Source organism: Suncus etruscus, chromosome 1 (genome assembly GCF_024139225.1).
Source record: "Suncus etruscus isolate mSunEtr1 chromosome 1, mSunEtr1.pri.cur, whole genome shotgun sequence".
NCBI classification, from domain to species: domain Eukaryota; kingdom Metazoa; phylum Chordata; class Mammalia; order Eulipotyphla; family Soricidae; genus Suncus; species Suncus etruscus.
Genome location: NC_064848.1, coordinates 122663916 through 122686352, shown reverse-complemented (window position 1 = coordinate 122686352; position 22437 = coordinate 122663916). Strand labels below are relative to the sequence as shown.

Genomic DNA, 22437 nt, shown 5'->3' with positions numbered 1-22437 from the left:
GGATATATCTTAATATTTTTACTCTTCATAAACTTAGATTTAAAAAATGGCATGATTTTACACTTTGCAAGATATTTTCTTTCTACTCAAAACATACTTTTTGTTATGTGTGAAACAATGGTGTTAGGCCTTAACAAGCAAGGTCAGTACTATTCAAATAACATCATTGTGGGATTTTTCTTCCAAAGAAAAAATAGAGGTGTAATGTAATACATTGAGTAAATGAGTTTATTATCTAGCTAAAGAGTTACAAATGTCTTAAGTTTAAGACATGGGAATATACTATTAACATGTTAAACTATCATATCATTTAAAGTAAGTTTATTTAAAGATGTTTTTAAATGTTTTCTATACTCAAAAACATTTCTGACCAACATAAAACTCTTGAAATATCTAACTATGCTTATAAAAAGCTTGGAGTTAAGTTAAATGACAAGAGCTATACTTTAATGATAAAAGAATAAAAGATATAAATATATAAATGACATTTGAATTACACATGCCATTTTATAATTATAACCAACTGTAACATTATGGAAGACAAAGTAGTATAATTTAGTAAAATTAAATGAAGCAGAATGAAAATAATGACCCAAATAGAAATAAGAATTTTCAGCTTTAGAGATTTGGGACCTGGGCTCTCGTTAGTAATCTTGTTCTCCTATTAATATTAAAAAAAACATAAAGAAAAGTGTCATTCAGTTCTCTCTACTATAAAGTTAGCTAATTTTCACAACACTAGGTTAGTATATAAAATATCCAGGAAGCAAATAAACTCCTGTCTGTAGAGCAGTTCATTATTGATCTGCTAGGCATGTTAAAATTTCTAAGTGGTCCATATTATTGCTAAAACCTAAAATTGTACTGTAAACAGTATAATTTGATGAAAATAAAACTCATCCATTACTAATCAAAACACTCAGATTCTTACTGGAATTTTGAAAAACTCAAGAAATAACATTGGGTTTTGTTTTTAAACCTCTGAGCTTTTATATTATGATTTATTTTACTTTTGTTTATTCATTAAACTATATTGGCAATACTCAGGTGTTATACCTAGCTCTGCACTCAGCAATTACTTCTAGCAGTGATTGGAGGACTACATGGGATGCTGGGAATAGAACCAGGTTTACTGTGTACAAAGCAAGAGCTCTGCCCACTGTACTATATCTCTAGCCCACTACAAATTTTTAAATGCCAATCAATATTTATCATTAATGTATTAATCAAATGTACAATGAACTAGCATAGTAGAAGCAATTTATTAATTAAAATATTCTTATTAGCACTTTCTTATAAAGTCACTTAAAAGGCTTAGTTATTAGCTATTTATAATTAGATTTTATATGTTTAGCTTGTGAATTATGCCAACTTTCTTAATCAAAATTAACTTTTACAGAATTAATTGCTGCTATCAATAAATATATATGTCAAATATTTTGTTTATAAAATTAGTTAGCAACATATTACCTTAGAGTAAATATGTTCAACATTATTAAACAAACACATACCTAAACATACAGCATAGGAAATATTTTACAAATGAAATAATCTTCAGTATATAAGATACTGCAAAAATAAGCTTCAGAAAAGGAATAAAATTAATTTATAGAAGAAGCAATATATAACTGTTAATTTACCTTAAAGATAAAGTGGGAGCTAAAAATATACAAAAATATGCAAGAAATGTACAAAAATAGTATAAGTAATATATACCAAATTATGCTATAGATTGGAAAGTTTTTTGGTAGACTTAACGTGACCTGATGTCAATAAATGAAAAACTGACAGGCCAATGCTCTATACTGGTCACAGCATTTTTGGAATTTCTTCTTTAGATATGTATAATATATGCATATATATATTATATATATATATATATTTGTGTTAGAGTGGTAATCACTGACTTCACAGTGGACACCTTTCAAGTTTTAATACCACTTTGGGAAAAAACCTGAGAAGAGCTAAACCACAAACCAGCCTAAAGGCTGTTAAGTTTCCTAATGAATGATAAAAATGGAAAAAATCTCCCTCCTTCAAAACCACAAATACATTTTCTCCACTTCTATAACTTAAAATGACCAACATAATTCATACCATATTTTGAAAAAATACATTTTCCTCTGGAGGAGGCCTTTTGTGCTGCATTTCAGTCCAACATGAGTTTCTACATCTGATTTATATACCACTCAAAATAGAGTGTATAAAGGAAATCCTGACAGATATTTAGAACAGCATGTGCCATAGTAGAATATTTATACAGCTTTTCCATGATATAATTTATATGCAATGGGGTTTCAAATATTCCTAAAACTCATGCAAGAGAACATTATCAAATTTCTAAATGAATATTGCAGTTGGATTTCATTGCAGAGTATTTGGTTAGGGAAAATAGAATACCTTAGCAGTGTTATTTTACAAAACATGGACTTGGCTTTATAAAAATGTAATAACACTTATTTGATCAAAAATTATAACTTTTTAAATATTCTCTTCTCCCTGTAGAGTTACAGAATTAATTTTGTTTTTATTTTGTCTTGACTTTTAGCATTTTGCGTCTTATCTGACTTAATGTAGAAGTAAATTATTTCTGAAGATAAATACAAAAGATAAATTTATATGAATTTTGCTTTTACATGCAATTAGATTAGTATGACTATATGATAAATGTCAGAGTTAAAGTGGAGTTAAGACTCCTAATTTAGAGTAACATTTAACTACATTCCCCTTAATACCAAAATTAATTTAGTATCAGAACCTAGAGCTTATTTTTCTGAATATATCAACAAGCCCTCTACCAAGTACAGATGAACTGTTGGAAATAAATTCAAGGGGTTAGAATATAATTTATGTCAATTGCCACAGGCACTATCGTCAGAATTTAAAAATCTCTACATTAATGTGGTTGGTAATTTCCCTGATATTCTTAACTCTATACAGAGTAACAAGAAATTAGTATCTAGGTGAAAAGGGAACAGAGTTGGTAACTCATTGTCATGTGACTGTGAGTTATTCAATTACACAGAGTGGAGGCATGCATCACAAGATATTTTCTACGTGTCACCTCATATGTGGCACAGGAGTATGTGCTATTAAACAAATCAAGTAGATTTCTGATCTGGCCCTAGACTTTATTTTAAAATAAGTGCCCAAAATGTACAAATGATATGATAGCTATTACATGAAATATACACAGATATTTAAGCTGAAATTTCATGAAAAATAAAACCCTCAAATTAGCTATGAGCTTTAGTATTAAACATAGCTGAATTTGAGTTCAAACTTCAACACCATTTGGTTTTCTTACCTGTTGCTTGGGAATCATAGATCTCTCTCATAGAAAGTTATCTAAGGTTGCCACTAGACCATATATATACAACTTTTGGTAGAGTGTTTGCCACATAATGTTATCAATAAATTCTAACTGTATGAAGAAAAAATAATTCTATTTTTAAATGAATCTAAAAATCTCTAGCAAGACTCAACCTGCCTCAACGTCATTTTTTTGCACTTTAATACTCCCTAACAATAACTTTAAATGTTAATCTCTGTCTCTCAATATCTTTTAATCAACATGCAAAAATAATTTTATTTTTATGTTTTTGATTTTGGAGCCACAACTGCTGATGCTCAGGGGTTACTCCTGGTTCTGTACTCAAATATGCTTCCTTGCAGGCTCAGGGGACCATATGGGATTGAGCCCAGGTCCATCCTGGGTGAGCCACTTCAAAGCAAACACTCTACAGCTGTGTTATCACTCTGGCCCCTTACTTTTAATTTTGATACATGTAACCTTATATCCAGAACATCTGAAAGCTGGAAATGGTATTAATACCTACAAAAAACTCCCATACTTAATGAAAGTAAAAGAAAAATGAAGGACCAGATTAGAGGGTGTTTTTACAAAAGTTAATAATTTTGTATTGAATAGACATGCACTGAATAATGTTCAATATTTTGATACAGCTATTATATAGTACATATAACACTATGTGTAATATAACTATTTAGATATATTATTTTATTTCTCAACTGTTTATCAATTTGTAAAACAGAAACATTTATTAGTGCAAATTTTAATACAAGTAAGCGAAACGTTTAAGAAACATTGACTATGCTGCACATACAATTTTCTGTTGATTGAATTTTTGTTCTTTCTCTAGACATTGTAGGTTTCTTTGTTTATATTCCCAAACACATATGAGTCTTTAATAAGGACTAATGTGTAGGTGCCATGTTATTAGGTGCCAGTATTCAACTGAGAAATATGACTGGAAATAATGAGACTATAGTGAAGGAGAGTTTCAAAGAGAAAGATAGGAGCAAGAGAGTGAGAGAGGAAGGAGGAGGGAGGTAGGAAGAAGAGAGAGGGACAGGGAAGGAGGGATCAAAGAAGAGGAAGAGAGAGAGAACAGAAAAACAGTCAGAATCTTTGAGAATGTATCAAAGTCAAAGACATAAAATGAGATTACAAATGTTTACGTCACATTATTTAGTGTTTTAGTATATGAACCATAACCAATATTGTGCAATACAAAGTGTATTTTTTGGCATTTTAGGGCTAAAGAATGTATTATTTTTGCATTATTTCCTCCACCAGCTGCTAAATATATGTTCCCAGTAGTTGGGTACACTGACTGACTTCATCTCATCTTGTATTTTATTAAGTGAAACCAATATTGTTATTTTATGTAAAGAAACACCATGATATAGGTGTTAGGTGGGATTTACAACTTGGCCAGGTGAACGCAAATAAATTTCTGATAGATTTTAGTGCCAAAAAAGAACTAAATTGATGTCTTTAATTTTTGTATCTGAGGCAAGAAAGAAGGCATATTAAGATTGGGAAGGAGAAAAATACATTTTATAACATGATTTTCAGATAACAGAATTTATCTTTCAAAGTGGTAAAACTGCTAAAACACAGCCAAGAAAAGCACTAGAAAATGGGGCATAAGATAGAATTATGCTGCAGGTTCCAGTCAAAGCTTTTGGATTGTGAGACTTTCTTAATTTGCAGTATAATCTGGTATCCTGGAAATATTCCAAAAGTGTAAATAGTCCCAAGAGGTCTTTAAGGTTTATAGTATTCCACAACTAACTTATTTTGAGTGCATACTAATTGTGGCAGCCAGGTCTTATTAATGGAGGGACCCTCTGACAAGGCCATATGGAAACATAAAACACAGCTGCACAGGACCCATCAAGATGACTGTTTAGATGTTGCCAGCTAGTTGACAGCAAAAAGCCAACTAGTTTAGAGTTTCCTTGGAGCTCTACCAGGAGGGCTTTGTGGCTTCCCGGTGTTGTGAAAATCAAAACCTGCTAAGTCTAAACTTTCCTTAGTAGTGAAACTTTTCTGATAGAAAAGGAAAGATAGGGTCTTATCATTCAGAATTTCTCTCAATCCCCAGTTCAAAGGAAATCATTACAGGTGCCATGTCCTGGAAGGGATCTTTTGGGAATTCTCTGAGCCAATTGTCTCATTTGAAGTCTATCTGCAGTCTGTACTAAACACCAGAGGCCGTGAACTATGAGCAAGTAAAGTTCCAAGGAAAAAGGAATTACACAGTGGGATAAGTTAGTTTTTCAACTTCCAACTCTAGTGACAGTGACTTGTTTCTGTTCCAAGTTTTTCATACTAAAAAAAAAAAATAGCATAGGACTGACACCTGAGGTTGGGCCTGCTCAATGGTCTAGTGCTCTTTTGATTTAAAAAAAAATCATCAATAGCATGATACCTAACTGCAAAACTACATATGTATTTAATTTATGTATCTCTGTGTAGGTGTATTTCTAATTCCTTTCATTCAGGTATAAATTAAAGATAATAATTTCTACTTGGCAGAATGATTATGAGAAGTATATTAGCTCCCATACAATAGTACACATTCCAGTTACTGACAGTTTGCAATCAACAAAATGGCATTGGTGATAAAACCCACATTAAAAAAGTTTTAAGAGTGCTAGTTCTCAGCCTCATATTATTGGAGGAATAATGTTTTTCTCATTATTATTATGACTGCCAGGGCCCAGACTAATACAAATAGTTTTGAAATTAGTTATATTACAGGTTGAATAATTTTGGGAGAATACCATAGTAACTAATATTTATGGCACTGCTTCTACGAAAATAATAACTTCCAAATGGCAGCAATGTCTGGATTACAGAAGAATTTTGGAACATCACCTACTCATAAACTAGAACTAGTTTTGTGTGTTTATGTGTATGTGTGTGTGTGCGCGCACACATGGCCTTGTGCACATGGAACAGTGTCTATTTCAATTAATGACTTTTTCCCTAAGGTTACTTGTAAAATTGTTCTTTTGGAGTAAATAAACTCAGTGCCCACAATTCCACTATGTCGTACCCTTATAACTATAGTAGAATATAAAATTAAATTGTGCATATTATTTTCATATAGATAATCAAGTCTGTCTATTTTTTAGTTTTAAAGTATATCTGTTCCTTGTCACTATTAATTAAAAAATGTTCTTCAGATACACCTCTTGTATCTTTTCAAATATTTTTTTAAATTTCTAAATACTTTACTTGGGCCATTCATTTTGTTTTGTTTGTTTTGCGGCCATATCTGGAAGTGTTCAGGACTTACTCCTGGCTCTATGCTTAGGGATCGCTCCTTGCTGGGCTGGTGTATCCTATAGAATACCAGGGATTGGAGCTTGGTCAACTGCATGCAAGCAAGGCAAGCAAGGCAATCACCCTACCTTATGTACTATCACTCTGGCTCTTCGAGTCACATATTTTAGAGTATTATTATCTAGTATATAAATAATTGGTATGGAAATTAGTCTTCATCTTTTACTTATAGATTTTTATGGAAAATAAAAAAAATTTCTAAATCAAAATTTTTACACTTTCGTAACCTAGTATATTAAGCAAATTGTTCTTAAGGAATCTGACCGTCCTCTATACCCTATCTCTCATGTAATTCTCCAAGTCTATGTTACATGCCAGTTATGGAAGTCATAATTAGAAATGGAATTCTAACCTCCTAAGACATATTATCCCTTATGTGCAGAAGTAGACTTAGACTTTATTTACCAATTTAGAACATTGCAATAAAAAGTAACATATTGGGGCCCAGAAGGTGGTGCTAGAGGTAAGGTGTCAGCCTTGCAAGCGCTAGCATAGGATGGATCGTAGTTCTATCTCCTGGTGTCCCATATGGTCCCCCCCAAGCCAGGAGCGATTTCTGAGCACATAGCCAGAAGTAACCCCTGAGCGTCAAATGGGTGTGGCCTAAAAAACAAAACAAAACAAAAAAAAGTAACATATTGTGCTCACTTTGGCAGCACATATACTAAAATGCAACATATCGAGGCCAGAGTGTGGCGCAAGTGGTAAGGCATCTGCCTTGCACGCGCTTTGATCCCCTGGCATCCCATATTGTTCCCCCAAACCCAGAGCGATTTCTGAGTGCGTAACCAGAAATAACTCCTGAGCATCACTGGGTATGGCCCCAAAACCAAAACCAAAACCAAAAATAAAATAAAATTAAATGCAACATATCTCCCAAATCTTTTGTGAAGTATACTAGGTTTTTCTCCTAATTTTGTGAAACAATTTAAAATTTTATACTAAAGATATTGTGATAGTTTATTAAAAATTAGACCATGATAAAACCAAACCAATTGACTCTAAATTCACCATAAAATTACACTGAAACATTCATTTTAAAACTTATTAAATCTATTATGAATTTATTCTAAAACATAGGGACATTGATGTAAGGTCCTGGATACATTGGTGGTGATGCAGTAATTTTGTACATCAAAATTAACTGCTTGGTGTGGCTCTCCAGAAAAAAATTTAAACAATTTTAATTGTCTTTACACAGTTACATAGAATTTTCTGGCAAATAGATATTTATCAGCAATCTATGTAATCAAGCTGAGTAAACTTCTAACATTTTACCACTTTAAACATACCTAGATTTTTTTGGTAATTAATTCTTATAAATAATAATGCTATTATATCTCAACTCTTTTGAGCATTTGCTAATAGAGAAACTGCACTTTAAAATATATAATCTTCACTATAATGTTAGAAGTAATACTTTAGTTTAGTATAAATAAACTTATATTCACTTCAATGTTAATATGGAGCTCTATTTCTGAACACATTTTATTGAATTGTACTGTAGAAAACACAATTTAATTTTATCCTTTGCTTTCAGGCAGAATGATTCTGAAAACTACCCAAGCCAAATGGTTATATATTCTCTCCTGGGAAGATTGTTATTCTTCAGTAATGTATTCTATGAGGAAATCCTATGTCTTCTTTTGTGGGGATTCATACTGTCCTATGTCTTTAATATTGTCACTAGTTTATTTTGAATCTCAGTTGAATTAAATGTTGTCATTCCTATATTATGCTTTCTATTTAAGAATTACATTATTTTCATGGCTTATTTCTATTTTTACAAAATAGAGTAGATTCAATAGTTTCAGATACCTCTTGCCTCCTCATCTAAAGTTATAACTAATACACTAATAACTAATTTGTTATATTTTGAAATGAATATCTAAAATGAAAAATTCATCCCAATTGGATTCACTCAAAAGTGAATGCTGTTACTGTTACAAGAATCATGCATTGCCAACAACTAAGCCAACACTAATATATAAAGGGCAGCTCAAGAGATTACTAGCAAATTAGCTAAGGAGATAGTCCAATTCAGGGGCCGGAGAGATAGCACAGCGGCATTTGCCTTGCAAGCAGCCGATCCAGGACCTAAGGTGGTTGGTTTGAGCCCCGGTGTCCCATATGGTCCCCTGTGCCTGCCAGGAGCTATTTCTGAGCAGATAGCCAGGAATCACCCCTGAGCACCACTGGGTGTGGCCCAAAAACCAAAAAAAAAAAAAAAAAAAAAAAAGAGATAGTCCAATTCTTCCCTCTCAAAACACTATTCTTTAATATAGTCACTATTCCTTTACTTCATGAGTGTCCAAATTTGGAAGAAGATAATATTGAACATTAAAAGTGCTTTAAAACATTATTCAATTTCTCAATTCTATCTAAAAAATTCTGTTAGAATTATTAAAGCTCTCAAACATATAATGAATAATTTAGAATTACAGTTAGACTATATTCTTTCTCTATAATATTTTAATGAAATTTCATTACAACCAGTTGTATAGGTCTTGAAAGATGGACTGTGGGTAGGCAGTTTTCCTAAACTTTATTATTATAACCAAAATACAGAGCTACGATTAAGCCCCTAGCACTCCCCTCAAAAAAAAAAAAAACCAAAGAACGAAAAACCATTATATAAGATATTGAAAAGTGAATCCTAGAATCCCTTAAAATATTTTATAAATAGAAAATTTTTTATTTTAAGCATTTAAGTTTGATTACAGCTATCGAATAATTTGCCTGAGATCCCCCAAGATGTAAAAGCAGTATTAGATAGCCAAAAAGTTGGGATTACCAAGAACCCAAATATATACCAAAATATACAAACATTTTCTATCTTCTGAAGTTATTTCAAATATAAAATTATTCTTTATAAATTTATAGGAAGATAACCTGTTTTCTCAACACTGTAAGTAACTTGAAATCTGTGTTAAATCTGTGAAGTTTCACTGATTTCTTCCTCAGGGTTTCCTTGAAACTCTGAAATTAATAAATTTCTTTTACTCAAAGTGGAAAAATGATACTGGAAATAAATTGTGAATAGATTTGTAACAATCAAACATAAAACAGACTACATGAGTTTTAAGTTAATGGAAGTGCATGCTTTTGTAGAAATAATGTCATTGTCTGTAAGCAAGATTCATTTGAATATATTATATTTTCTTTATATGCATGTATTTTACTAAAAAGTTATCTGTACTTAAAAATTGTATTTGAGCAAAAAACTGGAATAGCTAATCCAGCTAATAATTTATTTTGAAAATTACATAGAGTATGTCATGCAATGCATCTATATTCAAGTTATGCTTTGATGCATTGACATTTCTATTGAAAAATAAGACACATATATGGATATAAATGTTTTTCACTTAAATCTTGTCTCTTTTCTGTGTGTAGTACATACTGCAAATACATTTCTTATAGAATTAGAAAGAATTTTATATGTTAAGGCCTGAGGCTGGAAAGATTGTACAATATAGGAAGGGTGCTTGTTGCCTTGCATACAGTTAAAATGAGTTAAATCCTTGACATCCTAAATAGTCCTCTATTAAACCCTGCCAAATGTGATCCCTGGGCATAGAGCCAGGAGTAAGACCTGTACATCTTTTATTTTGGCCCACAAAATAAGACAAAACAAAACATAATAATAAAAACAAAGAGGGGCTGAAGCTGTGGTGCAGCAATAGGGTGTTTCCCTTGCACGAGGCTGACCTAGGACAGACTGCAGTTTGATCCCCAGCTTCTCGTATGGTCCCCCAAGCCAGGAGCTATTTCTGAGCACATAGCCAGGGGTAACCCCTGAGGGTCACTGGGTGTTTCTCCCTATGCCTCCCCCAAAAAACAAAGAAACAGAGAAACTGGCAAACCAAGTTGTTTTTAGGCAAATGATCTAGATAGGAACATTCAAGAAATTTGTTTTCCAATTTCATGTTTGTTTACCTGTCTTGCATATCAGTTGGACCTCAATTAATTTTGTTAATTTACTCAAAGGATGTGAATTTCTTTTTTTCTTTTCTTTTTTTTTTTTTTGGATGTGAATTTCTTATTTTTACTATTGTATGCCTCCTGTAAACCACAGTTGTTTTTGGCCATATTTTCACATAAAATTGCTACTACTGAAATACTAAATAGAATAACTTAAATGCAAAAGTGTTGTTTGTCATGTTTCCAATTAATGATACTTGTAGAATAAAAACCAACATTTTATCTTTATAAAATATTAATATGTCTGAACACTACATATTATAAAAGCAACAAATAAAAAGGAAATTTATTTTTCCATTAATCATGTCACTTATTTAAAATTCAAAATTTATTAGAATAGAATACATAAACCATGATAACTGCTGGTGAACTTTAAATCTAAATTATTTTAAACAAGGTATCAATGAAGACACTGTACGATCTCTTACTATTACCTTTCTATTTTCCTGATTCTTTTTGTATTAAGTAACTTATATCTCAAATTAAATAAATATGTATTGGTATTGGTCAGACTTTGGCTTTCTTTCTGCTATGATCCATATCAGTGAGACTAAAACTAGAAAAATCTAAGTCTAAATGCTGAAAACTGAAGATAGCCACTGTACATCAGCATTGTTTCTTTCTGCCAGGGCCAGCACCGAGATCCATCTTACTAGTTAATGTTGTCCCTTTAAATGTGGTTCTCATTGAATCTCACAATCTGGGTTATGGGGATGCTGGTTGTCCTGTCTGCTTTTCTTTATCTTAATGATTTCCTTTGACTGGCTTTTTCCCCCACCATATTTCTCCTATGAACCTACACCTACACACAGTAAAGGTTAATGACAATGTCATTTCTGACTTGAGATAAGAGTCTTGGACTTACCCTATAAGATACTGCAATTCATTTGAAATTTGATATAAAAATTAATAAACAAGATGGCTATTTTGCTCTATTTTTAGCAAAATTTAATGTTTTGATACAATTTTAGAATGTTTTTTAAAGAAAAGCTACATGCTAAAACTAAAGTACTATCAGGTTCTTATTTGAAATGCTTTAAAACTATATAAAAGGAGTCTTGTTAAGCAGAATTCTACCTGCTTTGTAATTAGCTAATTATTGATTGTGATTATTGATATTTTTATGAAAACAAAATGATTATGAAAATAATCATTTGAGCATAAATAGTGAGTAGTACTGGTATCCTCAGCTATAATTTTTTTAAATTATTTAAATAATATAGTAGATAGAATTGGAAAATATTTTGAAAGTAACCAGAAATAATTATATATTTTATAACAATGGCAATAATACACTTTGTTATCTGTGATATCGATTATTTTCTTGGCTTGGGGCCACACCTGGTGATGCTCAGGGTTTGTTCCTAACTCTGACCTAAGGAATCACTTCTTTCTCACTCAAGGAGTCATGTGGAGTTTTGAGGAGTGAGCCCAGTTGACTGCATGAAAGACAAGTGTCTATACTCTGTCCTATTGTTCGAGCCCCTGATATATAATTAATCTTATTATCAACATTCTCAGAGTTCTGGGTTTATAGTCAGTGGTAATGCACATGCTTTCTGTACATGAGGCTCTTGGTTCAGTTCACGACCAGAAAATAGAAGGTTTATTGTAATTTTTCTAAAATCCTGAAAATTTTTATTGTATACAACTTACTCTTTAAGCCAGTACAAATGTATTCTTGAAGTTGGCAATCACTGTCCTTTGTAAATATTTTTTTTCTTATGTGTTAAAATAAAATTAGCTGAAAATTAACTTTCACTACAAAAATGTGAATGAATTTCCATTGAAAATGTGTCCTGTGAAACTAGATCAAATAACATCTGGATAGGCCTACATAATGATGGATATGAAAGGACAGAATATACCTGTCTGTGATGAATTATAATTTGAGAAAATTTTATGTTTGGAAACACTATAAAATCATGCTAGAAAAATAATAATAACTTTACATTTATCCCCCTTCTATTTCTTCAATTACTGGGGAATTCCTTTACAATCTGTGGTTGTTTGGAACCAATTTGATATGGAACTAGTTTTTTAAATTTTATAGCTGATGATTATAACAATTCTTAGCATTTGGCTCTGATACCAGATAAAACTCTTATCATATATATAGATTATAACCTTGTGACAATTTGAATTCAATGATATTTTGTGACACATCATGATAGATTATTTAAAAAACAAATATATAATTACATAGTTATAAAATATAAATATATTTATAACATTATTTATAATAATTTATAATATATACATTAAATATGTTTTAAATTTTTATTACTATTATTTAAGTCATATAAAATTTTCTTTCAAAGGCCAGAGAAAAATAATGGCTAGAGCATATTTTTTGCATGTTGGGGCCCTATGCTTGTTCCTTAGTACCTCATTGTCTTCTGAGTATCTCTAATGACAAACTTCTGTAATAGAGCCAGAGGCAGTCTTTAAGCAACACCAGGTAGCTCTCCTCGCCCCAAATAATAAGCATAGAATAAAATAGATAAACTGACCTCCCATTAGATCATTTTTATGTATCAGACAATTGATAAAGCCAGTTTCATTTCACCTGAAAAGAAATTTAGACAAAAGGGATTCTTTTTACCAACTCCAAGAAACACGTAAGAGGAAAAATTAAACTTTTTAAGTTATTATCATTTGAAAATAAATTTATTTATCCTATATAATAAAATCAACATAAACACATTTATTATTTAATATCACGATATTAATTAATGTCCTATAGAAATATATTATTATCCTATATAGAATTATTATTCTAGATGTTTTTAATTTATGATTTCATAACTAATTCCTTATGATGTCAATTAATCATAAAAATTTTGGAATTCTTTACTTGTTTTAGTCTAAACATATTTACAATAGTATCACTCTTAATGGTTTTGTTGTATATTCACCTTAACTCATCCCCACCAAGTCTCTATAGAGCACTGTACTGGGGAAGTTTCTATCCTTTACTTAGCTAAAGAATAATTTACTTAGCTAAAGAATAATACTTATATAAATAAAAATTTGGCTGTCAACACATTATGTGCCAAATAGAGTAAAACATAATTATAGGAGGTCTTAGGACATGATAAGCAATTAACATTAGTGAGATGACTATATGCAGTTTGTCCTGATTAGGGGCATTATAAAAGAGAGTTTACCTTACAAGGTTAGAGCTTAGACACATGGAAAGAAGAACATTAACATGGAATAAAAAATATGTGATAATCATAACCAAAGGGCAAATTAGGGTCAATCTTAGATTGCCTAGAAAGGAAAGCAATGTAGTAATAAAATTAAAAAACAAGACAGAAAAGTTGAAAGAGAAATACATAGTCTTGCATGGCTGAGAAATTTGAACTTAAGTCTTAGGTTTAAGTGCAAAGTAATATTTTAATTATGTTACTAGAGGAAGAATATGCAAATATGATGTACAGGAAACTACTACTATAATAGTCAACTGTAAAGAGAAATATAGACTGTAATATAAAAGTTGAGTATAATTTTACAGGTTTTTTCCAGATGTTTTCTATTATCAATATTATATGAAATGTTTTTATTACCTTGAAAAATGCTTACAGAATTTATGAATTTTATAATACTTAAGATTGTATTTTGTATATATAATCATTTCTATATTTATAAACATTTTACATGCTATGTCTTTCTGAAATGCTTAAATCAAAGTTCATTCATTTTTACTGTCAAGATTAATTATGAATGGTAATATTTAATATAAATAGATCATAGTATAATAACCTTTGTTTGTATCTATTTCCTACCTATTTTATAGGAGATTTTCATTATTTGATCATGCTCCTAGAGGGGAAACTTCTTTTTGTAGTTTTGATAGCAAATCTTCCTTAAAAATACAGCTTTACTTTTTTTTTTTTTTTTGCAATTTTTATTTTTAATTATGAGAACAAGGATGCAAAGAAAGAGGACAAGGTAAAGTTACAGTGGAAGGACAATCACCCATAACATAATTCTCAGAAGTCCCCTTGCTGATATTTTAACTTTGAAATTTCAGCCAAAGAACATTAAGATAAATAAGACAGAATCCATGTACAATTACTTTGTCCCTCAAGTCCCCAGATTGTAACACATTATAATATTTCTTAACATCACACAAGGCAATCTAAAGCCATAAAACTTATGTAACTCCTTAAACATTACAGGCATAGTATTTTCTTACATTTCCATATACATGCATATTAGCTTAAGTTAACCTCAAATTTTAAGTGAGTTCTTTTTAAGGATTAGAGTCAAAGGAGCACAGTAAAAATAGTGTTAGAGTGGCAATCGTTGTTTGCATAGGCCCACCAAAATATGAGGGACATGGAAAGAAATAACCTTGGCCTAAAATTTCAGCCTACACATCTGTTTTTGTTATTTGTATTATATATAAAAACTATCCTATAGATACAATGATATAAGGATTGAGTAAAGATGGGTATGAGGTAACATGAAAGAAAAAATCTTAAATTAGTTTCAAAGCTCATTATTTATATTTCAACTTGTGTGTTGATAATTAATTAAAAACAAAGAAAATGCAGCACCCCGAAGAAATGAATGAAGGGTCTTAATAATTTACAAATTCTAATTGAACACATAATATGTATTAAGCACTTTTCTAAATACCAGATTTACAACATTGGTGAAATGATAACCTGTCTTTATGAAACTTACATTCAGATGGCTAGACCGTCAATAAGCAATTATAAAAATAAAGAAGTTATGTTAGATGATGGTAACTAGAATTGATAATACAAAATACAGCATAAAAAAAGAAGAATCCGGGGCCGGGCGGTGGTGCAAGAGGTAAGGTGCCTGCCTTGCTTGCGCTAGCCTTGGACGGACCACATTTCGATCCCCCGGCATCCCATATGGTCCTCCAAGCCAGGAGCAACTTCTGAGCACATAGCTAGGAGTAACCCCTGAGCGTTACCGGGTGTGGCCCAAAAACCAAAAAAAAAAAAAAAAAAAGCCAAAGGCCAGAGTACTAATACAATGTGTAATGTTCATGTCTTGCAAGTCATGGAACAGGATTGGATCACCTGCATCACATATAGTCCCCCCTAGCCTCAAGAAGTGCTTAATAGAGAGTCAAAATTAGCCATGCAAACAGGTACAGCTCAAAAATAAAAATATAAATATATAAAATTTGTCTGGGACAGGAGCCCATGTAACTCCTGGACATGGCCAGCTGTGTTCCCAAAACCAAAAAAATGACAATAGAAACCTTTGCTGCAATCTTTAAACAAATAAACAAACAAATATAAAAAATAAAATAAAGTAGGGGCCAGAGCAATAGGGCAGCAGTAGGGCTTTTGCCTTGCATGCGGCTGATCCAGGATTTACCTGGGTTTGATCCCCGGTGTCCCGTATGGTTCCCCGAGCCAGGAGCAATTTCTGAGCGCATAGCCAGGAGTAATCCTTGAACGTCACCGGCTGTGGCCCCAAAAGCAAAATAAATAAATAAATAAATAAATAAATAAATAAATAAATAAATAATAAAATAAAATAATTTGCCAAAAGTATTAGAGATTCAATGTCTGTCATTAAGAAATCTGGGGCGTGTCATTGCAAATGATCAGTGGAAATTCAATAGATTTTTCTATAAATTCAACCTTATCTTCCATAACCACACCCTTATCTGTAGGTTTCTGATAGAATTGATGAAGGCAAAGCAGTTACAGATAAAAATATGGGACCAAAAAATAATTTGCCTTTGACTCTGGGCTTCTAGGGTCTTGACACAATCTACCCCTGCTGTGCAACTGCTTCTATATCCTGAATGATTTTTTAATTTTCCTTTCTTTTGAGTGGCTGAATTGCAAATATTTTTCTGTGAAGGTAGTTATATTACAATAACATATAGTTATATATTATATATTAAATATGTTAGTATATATAACTATATGTTATATAGTTATAACGTATACAATAATATATAGTTTCTTCTTGAAACTATATGATTAAATTATTGTAAGGCATTAGATATTTGCCATTAATTTCATTTTTAAGATGTTTTGATTATTCCCACTACTATAATTATAGATACTAGATGTGTTTATATAAATTGGTATTTGTTAGAAAAAATTGTTAATAAAATTAATACCATATACATGTGAGTCAAATAAGTCACTGTAAAACAATGTTTTTAAAAGATAGCAATATAATACTAGAATTTCCTCATTACACCTAAAATTGGGAATAACAAGGTTATAGTATTTTATGTGAAATAGTGTCTTCCATATAATAAATTTCAAATACATTGAACTATTAGACTCAGTCACAGACATACTAAAGGTACAAATTAAATATATTTAAAGAAAATTCTCACTTGGTGCTACAGAAATAATACAGGAATTAAAGTGCTTGCCTTCCATGCCATGTTGTTCTCAAAGCATGACTAATAACGATACTTGCAAACAGTACTAGGAGTAAGCCATGAGCACATGTGTATGTGGCCCCTTAAGTAAGAAAGAAAACACACACACACACACACACACACACACACACAGAAATTTAACTCTCCTTATGTCTATTCTTTTCATCTTAAGACTATAATTGTACATTTTTGTTTCTTCTTTTTGTTTTTGGCCATCATGCTCAATGGTGTTCAGGGTTTATTCCTGGTTTTATACTCTTGACTCTGTGCTCCTGATGGATTTCTGGGGATCATATAAAAGATTGAATCTTGTCACTTGTAAGCCACACTCACTACCTGTTGAAATACTACTCCAGTACCTCCAGTTTCATTATTGGTTCCTAGTGTTCTATGCATGATACCCCTATGACACTTTTATTTATAATAGTTATTTAGACAATTTGTCACATTATACAACTAAGGGCATTTTAGAAAACTAGGTCTAAATATTCAAAAATATGATGCTTTTTAGTGAGTATAATATAATTTAAACAATATCTAGTGTGTTAATCATATTTAAGAAAAATTTGCTGTTTAAAATGTATGGAAAGTCAAATACACTGAAGTATTTGGTAGGAAATCCCAGGGTGAATTTAGAAATTATAAACCTATAGGAGGCAGAATTATCTTTTATATAATTTACATTAATTTTTGCCTGTTTATGTATACCCTTTCCTACCTACTCTTCCTGCCCACAGAAAATCTAAGTTGCAAGAATATTAACTTAAACACACAATTATATACTACCTACATTTTTCATAGCAAGAAACCAATGTGGAATAATAATATAAATCAATGTTTCTAAAATTTTACTTAAATTGGGAAAAAGAAGATTAAAGCATCTAGACAAAAAGAGTTCAATAATAGCTAACTTATTTAGTCTGGAATAGGTTTCATATAAAGGTACTTTTAGAAATGTTTAGGTAATTTTATATTTCACAATGTTGAGTATACTAGTATAAACATAGTACATGTTCTGGAGTAATTATTTTTTTAATTTGAGAACAATTTTGTCTCAGTAACCAAGAAAAAACACAATTTAAAAAAAAAGAAAATTAGTAAATATAAATGGAATAGCACTTTTGGAACTATAACATGAGAATTTTTAAGATTTCATCGTAACATGAAGAACTGTGTAACTTTTGGAGCTGGAGAGATAATGCAAGAAGTAAATGCTTTCCTTAGAAGTAAATGCTTTTCTTTCACTCATGTGACGTTATTTTGATCTAAGTCATCTAAGTCTCTAGTAGCCAAGGCCATAAGGAATAAACCCTGAACACAAACCTAGTAGTAAGCTTTTAGCACAAATGCGTGTGGTCCAAAAACCTAAACCCAAACAAGAAAATCCTGTGACTTTAGATACAAAATTAAAGGTACATTAAATAGTATGATAAGGGTAACTTACATTTAAAATGAAGTTAACTTTCATAAGTTTTTCATTTTTCTGATAAATATATTTGAATTCAAAAATCAAAATTAAAAATATTTTAAAATTAAATGCTTACAAGGATATCTACATGCACAGTCTTATATAGTTTCTGCATATCACAACCACCACAAACATAAATAAAATAGAAAATAATATTATAGACTCTGACCCCCTTTAATTTGATCTTTTTAGATTTATTAATTATACAATATAATACTATCCCTGACACCTTCCTCACCTGAATTTGAAGTGACTCTCTTATTAAGTTGTTTTGCAACTTATGAATGGCACACTTTTATTTTGACCTCTACATTGTATTTATTTCTTTAGACAGCAAGATTTATGAAGTTGGAGGGTTTTTTAAATCTGCTTATGCTAATGTTTTAATGTTTAGCCTGAAGCATCACACATATTTGTTGAATGAATGCACACTGAATTTTGTCCAACATTACTATGAATTAGAAAGACATCCCAAAGCAGTACGGATTATTCTAAAACTTCTGTATGTTTTCCAGAGTGTTACTATATAAATTCGTATGCTGCATTGTAAAAGTATGTAAGAAAAGTCCACCTCAGCAAGATTTGATTCATCTCTGCCCAGCTTCTTTAGGTTATCACCTATTCCTTGCTCTGCAGTTTATATCTGGTTTCCAACTCAACCTTTCCAAACAACATATTGCTCTTGACCCAATAATATGCAACTATAGTTAATCTTTCCTGAGTTCTCTCTGTTTAATTTAGAATACCCTGATAATTGACTTTGCTCTATTTAACCAGGGATCTACAAATTGTTAATCAGGAAAGCTAAATGTCAGTTTCCTTCATTTATACTGCATTTCCTTTTTCACAACTGTAGACTTCAAAAGTTTACAGTTTTGAACTTCCTATATCAATTATATTTTGAACCTATAAGTTTACTTGATTTATATTTTAATCTGCTTTTACCTATTTTTTACTGGTGCATTGGTAGATAACAGTCAAATTTTTTTTAGCTTTTCTTGTGATAACTATACAAAGAAAGATTGTTTTGTTAAAGTAATATCATGTGCCATTTAAAAAGATTGCATTAAAAAAAGCTACGTAAAAGTTTTTTTTTTTTTTCAAAATTTCAAGACCTTTATAAAGCTGATTCAAACTGTATATTATTTGGACATTAACAAATTAAAAACTTTTGCATTTTAAAAGACTTAATCAAGAAAGGCAAAATAAAGCTCAGAGAATGTTGATTCAAACTGTATATTATTTGGATATTAACAAATTAAAAACTTTTGCATTTTAAAAGACTTAATCAAGAAAGGCAAAATAAAGCTCAGAGAATGTTGATTCAAACTGTATATTATTTGGACATTAACAAATTAAAAACTTTTGCATTTTAAAAGACTTAATCAAGAAAGGCAAAATAAAGCTCAGAGAATGTTGATTCAAACTGTATATTATTTGGATATTAACAAATTAAAAACTTTTCATTTAAAAAGACTTAATCAAGAAAGGCAAAATAAAGCTCAGAGAATGGATAGTATACTTATAAATCACATAGTTAAGAGACGCTAATAACTGCATAATAAAATGAAAATGAAATTGATTAAAATGAGTAATATTAGGAAGATTTTGGATAAAAGTTTTCTGAAAAAAGTGTGTGTGGTGGTGTGTGTATGTTTGAGGCCATACTCAGTTTGGTAAAAGGCTACTATTGGCTCTGTGCTAGGTTTTGTAGTACACAAAGGATCATGCGATGTCACAATTAAATCTGAGTTTTCAACATAAAAAGTATGCACTGTTGAGTTATCCTGCTGTCCCTTAACATATATAAACTACCACCAACATAAAGCATATACAAAGTACCAGATAGGGGTCAAAGAGATAGTACAGTGGGTAGATTGTTTTGCTTTCATGCAACAGATCTAAAATTAATTCCAACATTCAATCCAACTCCACAAGAAATGAGTTTTGAGTGCAGAGCCAGAAATAATCCCTGGGAACAGGCTGGTATTGGAGAAAACATGTACTGTATATCACTAGTCACTAGGAAAAATGCAAATCACCCAGAATGTGATACCACTTCATATCTACTAGAATAATTATAATAAACAACACAAAAATCTCACAGTTGGTGAGGGTGTGAAGATATAAATTCTTATGCATTAATGTGAGATTAAAAATGTTGTGTCAACATTCTTTAAAAATTGTAGAACAGCTTCTTTAATTATTGAAAGAAAAATTATCATAGAAAGAAAAAATTTTATTATCCATACTAAAATTAAGATATATGCCCAAATAAATAGTTGCTAAAGAAATATAGAAACATCATTTAAAAAGCCACAGGATCACTATCACTACATACCTTAACTATAACTGTGAAAGATTTGTAATTCACATAGGTCTCGATAAAAAAAAAATTTTTTTTGTTTTCGGGCCACACCCATTTGATGCTCAGGGGTACTCCTAAGTGCTCAGAAATTGCCCCTGGCTTGGGGGGACCATATGGGACGCCAGGGATCAAACCATGGTCCTTCCTTGGCTAGTGCTTGCAAGGCACCTTACCTCTAGCATCATCTCGCCGGCCCCTCGATAAAAATTATTAAAAAAAAAAAAGCTAAAGGAATCACAAGTCAAAAGTCAACTACTTATGAATAGATGAAGTGTAGTGTTTCTAGATAAATTACTACTATTTAAAAAAATAAAGAATACATGTTATAATGTTGGTGAAGCTTAAAATATATAGTATGGATAAAAAAGAACATATCACATAATTTCACTTGCAATAAAATATGCAGAATAGGCAAAAACAGAAATATAAAGAATCAATGACTACTTTGCATTGAAGGTGAGAATGAAGAGAAATTGATACAAAGTAGATTTCTCTGTGGGATGATGAGAATATTTCAAATTAAAATTGGGTGATGTTTGCAAACTATAAATCTACTTAAAGAATTAAGTTGCACTTAAAGTGGATGGATTTTTGTGCTATATGCTTTCTAACTCAAATATATTTCTATTTAAAATAATGATATAACTGATTTTGTACAGAAATGGAAATATTTATAACTATATACTCTGAACAATTTACACATTTAGAGTATGTGAATTTAGAAACAAGGACTTATTTCTCCCCAAATTTAGTATATAATGCTTTTTTGTTGTTGTTGTATTGTTTTTGGGTCACACCCGGCAGTGCTCAGGGGTTACTCCTGGCTGTCTGCTCAGAAATAGCTCCTGGCAGGCACGGGGGACCATATGGGACACTGGGATTCGAACCAACCACCTTTGGTCCTAGATCGGCTGCTTGCAAGGCAGACACCTCTGTGCTATCTCTCCGGGCCCTATAATGCTTTTTTTTATATAATCAACATTTTTCAAAGAATACAAGGGGTCCAATCCAAGGCTTCATACATGCAAAGTACAATTTCCAGCACCATGCTACATTCTCAGCCTTTCAAGTATATTTTATATGAGTGTAGAGTAATTAAGTTGTAATATAAATATAAGATGCATATAAAATAGAGTTGAAAAGCTATATCATGGGGCCGGAGAGATAGCATGGAGGTAAGGCGTTTGCCTTTCATGCAGGAGGTCATTGGTTCGAATCCCGGCGCCCCATATGGTCCCCCATGCCTGCCAGGAGCAATTTCTGAGCCTGGAGCCAGGAATAACCCCTGAGCACTGCCGGGTGTGACCCAAAAACCACACACACACAAAAAAGAAAAGCTATATCATGAGTTTTATATAGTATATGATAAGAATCAAAATGTACTTTACTTTTTCATTAATTTTGTAGCTAATTTTGTTAGAGAAATAATGAATAGAAACTAAGCCTTTACATGGTATATTGAAGATGGAGCCACTTTTACTCTATAACATTTTTCTTATTGTTTCAATGAGGAATATGAACACCCATATTTTTGCATAAGTATGATGCCAATA

At 31.3% G+C, this 22437-nt stretch overlaps 1 protein-coding gene across 1 annotated transcript in view; it reads left to right on the top strand.

Moving 5' to 3' along the window:
• Positions 1-22437, top strand: part of PPP1R3A (protein phosphatase 1 regulatory subunit 3A) — a 43146-nt gene that overhangs the window by 792 nt on the left and 19917 nt on the right.